The sequence below is a fragment of the Tamandua tetradactyla genome, chromosome 1 (assembly GCF_023851605.1).
Source record: "Tamandua tetradactyla isolate mTamTet1 chromosome 1, mTamTet1.pri, whole genome shotgun sequence".
NCBI lineage: Eukaryota > Metazoa > Chordata > Mammalia > Pilosa > Myrmecophagidae > Tamandua > Tamandua tetradactyla.
The window spans coordinates 91,196,097-91,203,787 of NC_135327.1; the positions used below are offsets into that span (position 1 = coordinate 91,196,097).

The 7,691-nt window shown below is 37.4% G+C and overlaps 1 protein-coding gene across 2 annotated transcripts in view; it reads right to left on the reverse strand.

Moving 5' to 3' along the window:
• Positions 1-7,346, reverse strand: part of ITPRID1 (ITPR interacting domain containing 1) — a 148,321-nt gene extending 140,975 nt beyond the window's left edge. For both annotated transcript variants that reach the window (XM_077120409.1, XM_077120399.1), the window contains exon 1: positions 7,198-7,346. The gene's annotated coding sequence lies outside the window, so the exon portion shown is untranslated. The remainder of the gene's footprint in view (positions 1-7,197) is intronic.
• Between the last annotated feature and the right edge of the window lie 345 nt (positions 7,347-7,691).

Consider the following 7,691-nt stretch of genomic DNA (forward strand, 5'->3'; position numbering starts at 1 on the left):
GTGCTGGAGACCCAGGTTTGAGTCCCGGTGCCTGCCCATGATAAAAAAAAAAGAAATGAATTAAAAAAAAAAAAAACCAAAGAAAGTCTGAGAAACTATCACGGCCAAGAGCAGCCTAAGAAGAAATGATGAGAAAATGTAATATGATATCCTGGATGGGATCCTGGACTAGAAAAAGGATGGTAGGTAAAAATGAAGGAAATCTGAATAAAGTATACACTTTAGTTAATAGCAGTGTATCAACTTTAGTCCATTAATTGTAATAAACGCACCATACTAATGTAAGATATTAATAATAGGGGTAAGTGAATGTGGGGTATAGGTGAACTCTCTGAGCTATCTTGACAACTTTCTGTAAATCTAAAACTATTTTGAAAAAAGTTTAATAAATTAGTGGTTGGGCTAGAGGATATTTGGTATATCCACTTGTGCTGATTTGAAATTGTTGTGTACCCCAGAAAAGCCATGTTCTTTAATTCTAATTCAATATTTTTTGGGGGAATCTTTTTGATCAAGTTGTTTCCATGGAGATGTGACCCACCCAAATTGTGGGTGCAACCTTTTGATTAGGTGATTTCCATGGAGATGTATCTACAAACGTTCAGGGTGGGTCTTGATCCACCTCCTGGAGTCCTTTGAAATGTCATCATTTTGGAAGAAGCTTGGAGCTGACACAGAGAGAAAAGTTTGCAGATGCACAAAGAAAATGCCCCCAGGGAAGCAAATTAAAAAGAGAAGCCACAGGAGAAAGCTAGCAGAAGTCACCATGTGCCTTACCAACTAACAGAGAAACCCCGAATGTCATTGATCCTTTCTTTTTTCTTTTTTTTAACGTTTTTTTAATGCTGAAATATCCAATTACTTAAAAAAAAATTTTTATTGAGAAAAATCTGCACACACATACTTTCTATAAATGGTGCACAATCAATGGCTCACTATATCATCACATAGTTGTGTGTGCATCACCATAATCGTGTTTTTGAACATTTGCATCACTGCAGACAAAAAAGAAAAACCTTATACATACCACACCCCTTACTCCTCCCGCTCATTGACCACTAGTATTTCCATCTACCCAGTTTATTTTAATTGCTTCCCCCCTATTATTTATTTATTTAGTTATATCCATATTTTTTACTCATCTGACCATACCCTGGATATAAGGCGCATCAGATGCAAAGTTCTCACAATCACGCAGTCACATTTAGAAACCCAAGACTGAGGGCTTGGGTTATTGATTTGGCTGTCCCCACTGCTTGTGAAAATATCAGAAATTCTCCAAATGGGGAAGTTGAACATCTCCCCCCCTTCTCTCCGCATCCCCAAGGGGACCCCACAAATACTTCTTTATTCACTAACCAAGTTGCTCTCGGATTTATCAGCATTGGCTCTTTCTTGAGTCCAGATACCTTTCTCCAGATGACTTAGTTTGGACATTTTTTATGGCCTTAGAACTGTAAACTTGTAACTTAATAAATTCCCCTTTTAAAGCTGTTCCATTTCTGGTATATTGCATTCTGCCTGCCTTTAACAAACTAATACACCGCTCCAACTCTGACATTCTATGATGCTGAAATAAGACATTTATGGTGTGCTTAGGGACAAATAGTAGCAGGATACCCCTAAACATGTGTGTATGTATATGTATATATGTGTAAGATGATATTAAAAATTTTACATATTGAGAGAAACTGAAGATATGTAAAAAGTTACATGAGTGTATAATTTTATGTTTAGATGGAATATTGCTCTAAAAGAATATATAACATGATTTTAAGAGAGGTTATTCAGAGTGATATGATTTAGACATTTTTATTGTCTTTATTTTATCTAACTATACTTTCAAAATAATTAACCAAGGACACAACTCTTTTTGTAAAGTAAAAAGAAATGAATAAAATCTTTGAATTTTAAAAGAAAATGCTTATCTATAAAGAGTGGCACCTGTCCAGATTACGTGCCTCTTCTTTGGGACCAACCATACTTTATGATTACTTCTGTCATCAGGCTTCAGAAACAAGTTGATAAATTATGTTCTTTGCCAACCTTCTACATAGACTATAAGCTTCTGAGAGTAAAAAAACAAAAACAGAAACAAAAAGAAATTTCTCACGTCTGACACATTACTATCTTTCGCAGAGCCTGATTAATCATGTGTGTTTTGAGGCACAGGAGGGATGCAGTAGAGGGTGCAGCTCTGCAGACCTGCAGAGGACAGTACAGTGTGCAGCACTGAGCACTGGCAGAGGACAATGCAGTGTGCAACCTTGCCTCAGTTTTCTCAAGTGTCAAAGAAGAAATTTGGCCTACTGTTACCTCTGGGGTTTCTTCCAGATCTATGACTCAAGACTCTCTGCCTGACTCAATAAATTAGGCATGATTTCACAAAATAGGAACTCTGGGGATTTGATGTGACTTGCCCAACTTCTTTTGCATCTTCTAGAAGATGGAAGATTGAGATTCGAGAAATGTCTGCTCTGTGGGAATTGGCTCAGGAAGCTTTTTCTGTAGGTTTTAAATAATGAATTATTTGCAATTAAATTCGTCCTTGCAAATTTACAAAAGTCTGAGCAAATGAAAATGGTTAAATGTGGAAGAAGGAAATACAAGGATAATTATTTCATAAGACCTTGGCTGAATTGTTTTTCAATTTTTCTATAATACACAGAAAATGCCCTGTGTGATGAAGTGAGTATCTTGTTCTATGTGTTTCATTCTAATTATGCTGCTATTTCCTCAGACCTCAGATTAAGGAAGAATGTCTGAAAAGCACACAATTCATGGCCTACACATTCATAATCAAGCCATAAGGCCCTTTTAATTTCAGTGATTCATCTATTTCTCACACAACATTTTCCAGTTATCCTATTTCTATCTATCCCATCCCAAATACTGAGTTGTGGTGGACGATCAAGGGCACCTAAAAGATCTTATTATAGCCTGTGTTAGTTTCCTGTTTTGGCTGAAACAAATTACCATAAATTTAGTACCTTAAAGCAGTACAAATTTATTATCGTATATTTCTAGAAGATTGTAGTCTAAAATTGGTCTTACCTGGCTAAAATCAAAGTGGCAGCAGGGCTGCTCTAGGGGAGAGGTTCTAGAGGAAAACCTATTTCCTTGTCTTTTCCAACTTCTAGAGGCTGCCCACAATCCTTGGCTCACGGCCCCTTCCTCCATCTACAAAACTGGCAATGGCTGATGAATTCTTTTCACATCCTATCACTCTCATACTGACACTTCCCTCTCCTTCTTCCACATCTAAGGACCATTTTTATTGTAATGGGCCCGACCAAGTAATCCAGGATGATCTCCCTAACTATAAAGCCAGCTGATTATCAACCTTAACTCCATCTGCCACCTAGGCCTTCCTTTGTCATATAGAGTAATACAGTCACTGGTTCTGGAGATCAGAACATGGACATCTTTGGGATGTCATTGCCTGCCATGTAGTTTTACCAAAGTTGTGTCAGATTAGCAAACTGAAGTTGAGAATATTGGCAATGACTCTGAGTTCTCTTCCCTAGGCTTTGCTTAGGAGCCCATCTATACATCATGAATAAATGAGAGCTTTTTTTTTTTAAAGCTTTGCACAGATGCTTGTTCATTTCTTTATTCAGGATCAGAAAATATTTCCTCAATCCAGCCATAGTAGTCAAGACTGTTTAGAGCAAGCTCAATTTCAATCAGATTATCCCATTTTAGGACTACATATCAAAATACGTGTTCTAATTCAAGAAGAGGAAAATATGGCCATGTAAATGCTAGTCTAATGTCACTGTGCAACAGTGAATCAATGTCTTCTCTGTTCATATCTCAGCAGATAGGTGTAAAAGGAGGTTACAGTGGAGGCCTGGGGAGTGTCTTTGAAGAGCCCATAAAGGTGCTCCTTGGGAAAATTGTCTTTGAACACTGGCCAAGCACAGTGTATGCCTATATTAGGTCCTTACAGAAGTGTTATTCAATTAAGAACTTCACTGCCCCTTTCCTCTATGCTGTCTCCCTGCATCCCCCTCCTCCCCCAACCCACATGCATGCACCATTCTTAACCTGGGGATTAGAAACCACATTTAGGAAGTCAAAGGAGAAACAGTAGATCCAGAAGTCAGGACAGTAGGTAAAATATATTACTATACAATGCCTCCTTCTACTTTCCCAATGCAGGAGTCCAGTGCTTTCAGCCCCCCTGGTTTAGGACAGGTAGCAGGCCATGAGCTGTCCCCTGTGAATGCATTCCCACAACTCTGCAGGCTGAATCAGACCAACCAGGGAGTACAGTTGACCTTAGATTCTGTTTACCTTTGGTTGAAACTAAGGGTTGAAATTGTTTTAAGCCACTAAGCTTATGACTGTTAAACTAATCAAATTAGTTTTTTATTTCTGCTTTAACAGTCACAAGCTTAGTGGCTTAAAACAACACAAATGTATTATCTTATATTTATAGAGTTCAGAAGACTGAAATGGGTTTTATGAGTTAAAATCGAGGTGTCAGAAGAGCTGCACCCCTCCTAGAGGCTCTATAGGAGAACCTGTTTCCTTGTTTTTTCTAGAATTTAGAGGCTGCCTGCCCTTCTTCTGTCTACAAATTACATCACAATTACCTGCTGCCATCCACATATCCTCTCTCTGACTTTGACCTCCTTACCTCCCTCTTGTAAGAATCCTTCTAACTACATTGGGCCCATCCAGATAATCCAGGATTATTTCAACACAAGATCCTTGATTTAACCACATCTGCAGAGTCCCCTTTGCCATGTGAGGCAATATATTTGCATCTTCTTTGCAGGGTGGACATTATTCTGTCTACCATAACATCCATTTTTCTCCCATTTTCCAATGGAGTGGAGGCCTCTTATCCTGGATTAGCGTTTCATGGCAATCTCCAAGTAAGACTTCTTCGGGACCACTCACATCTCATCACAGAGAACCATGTGCTTTGTCAGTTCTATAAAGACTGCCCTTGTAGAAAATGCAAATAGACACACAAGCCTCTAAGTACAGCTACCTGAACATGTAATGTTTTGCATTTACAAAACTTTTCCTTTAGTCAGACAGACTTAAATTTAGATCCAGGCTCCACAATTTATTAACTGTGTCACGTACAGAGTAACCTGCTTTCTTCTGAGCTTTATCGTCTTTGACTTGGCCATCTTTTCTACCAACTTCATTCCCCATCCCTCCCATCCCAGAGATTTCTCTATAAGAGATTTGAGGTATATAAAAGTTGTCAAATTATTTTGTAAGACTTATAATCAAATATCAAAGATTTATTAGAGATAAATAAGTAGAAAATGAATAAATAATATAATTTGGGTGAGTGCTTTTTACATAAGAAGCCTGAGATTTGATATGAATCTCTTCTCTGAAAACATTTTCAATAGTTATTTACCAGAACCTATAATACAAAAAAAAACTTTGTAAAACTACTTAAATGTCCAGTGAGACACCTAGTTGATGAAATATTAAGCACATTATAAAAATAATATTTTACAAAGGGTTTTATTATTTACCTGCTGGTCTCTCCCTCTCCTTTGCCAACCCTCATTTGTCTCTGCAATTCTCTGAAACTTGTCCAAATTGTTCTGTGCTGGCCATGGTTCTAGGAGTCCAACTCTTTTCTTTTTTTTTTTCTTTTGAATTAAAATAGGTTTCCAAATGTACTACTCTTCCTTTCCCTGAAGCCCTTTTTAAAATTAACATTAAATTAAATTTGCTTAAAGTTTAGTGTTTAATTAAAAAACTAGTTTATTATAAGTAAAAAAAATCCATTAAAGAAGATTCAAAACAGATAATCTATTTCTTTGCTTAACAAAATACTTTTATTGTGTCATAATGAAATAGGACATCACTTGTTCCCCAAAAGCTTTATGCCCAGATCACATTCTTGCAGTTTGCATCCTGGTTTTCCTTTGTTCTCTTTCTCTCATTTACGTCTCCTTCTTCAGCCATTCTTTCTTTATATATGGAGTGTATCAGTTTGGCTCAAAGCAAACATTTAAAACAATACAATTGTATATGAAATGAAGTCAGAAATTAGTGTCCCCACATTCTCATTCTTGCAAGATATTTAACATAAAAGTTATTGCCAGTTTTTGTCTTCCAGACTTTTTCACTTAGGACTACAAGGCAGATAACATGAATCTTACTTATTTTTAGAGGTTACATAGCAGTCTGTTGAATGGACATGCCAGCTTGTTTCTCTCTGGCTCTCTTTACTTCCTCTGCAGAAAGGAAAGCATTTCCTTTATTGGGTTTTTAACTCCATGTAGTAAAAGTAATGAAAAGGATTAAAGAAACAGCCCTGCCACAACTTCCGTATAAAAACATCTTTCCTTCAACTCCCTTCTTTTCTTGATCTCTTACCTTGTAGGAATTGAGGGAATGGTCCAGGAAAGTTATTATTTAGCTACATAGTATCAAACACAAATAGGTAATTATGAAATCACCACTTTCCTCTCTCCTGACAATTACCCAGTTGATGGTGGTTAAAATGAGTCAGCTACACATCACAACCAGAAGTGAAGACGAGCTGTTCCATGACTTAAGTAAAGTATCTGGTAAAAATAAAATGGCTTTGATTTTATATAAGGGGATAAACATATACATAAGAAGACTGATTGGAATATTCAATTTCATTAATGTTTAGCACATGTTTCATTAATAAGCAACATATTTTAATGACGAGGTACCAAAGAACCACTATGATTTATACATTCTAAAATTGTTCTGCAATGTGCGGACACACACAAAAAATATCACTGGAAACCAGAAATGGAGCTGCATACTTACAAAATGGTTTTACTTCCTGGACTTTACTCTTTCTATGCTTCTTTAGAATCTGATCACTTTCAAGGTCACACAAACTAATTGTCAATTTTTAGCCCCTACAACTGTAGCTTATTTTTCTTGCTCTACCCCTCTAGCCACAAAAGTGACCCAGATTTTATACTCCTTCTTACATCTCTTCCCCAGTGAACATTTCAACTCCTTGATCACCAACAACATTTCACATCATTCCATTTGTTTCTAACAACTCCACTTGTATAGATTTCTGTTAGTTACAGAACAGTCAAAACATTTTTATGATTAGGAAGGGCAAGAAAAGAAGGCAGACTTTCTGTGTCTCTTTCTTCAGTGATCAGGGAAAACATTTTGGTGGCTATGGTATCAAGAAAATTTCTTGATAAACAGTCTTACCTCCTTCAGCTGTAGCGGAGTTCTCAGGACAAGGAACGTGACCCCCTTAAGGGAGCTAGCTGGTCATCAGAGCCCCATCGGCAGCCTTCATCCACCTGCATGCAACAGCAGCCCCACACTTGAACTGCCTGAAACGTGTGTGCCTGAACAGTTCCTGAAGGAAACAGTGTAATGTTTGACTAATCTTGCATAATATTTTCATAATCCACACCCATTTGTCCTAAGGAAAAACCTGTTTTCCTGATCTGAAAGGATCAGGAAACACCTCAACGCTAGACCCTGGACTGAGAAAAGGACACATGGAAGATGAACACCCCAAATTCCTCTTCCCTAAGGAGCTTTCAGCCTTTTGGAGACCACAAACATAAACTTCACTTGTAACCAGTAACTTCTGTGAAGGACTTTGAAGACATAGAAAGAGAGAGGTAGGGGTTTTGGGAAGGCTTCATCAAGAAGATAACACCTGTGATAAGTTTTTAAGCATGAGCAGAAGC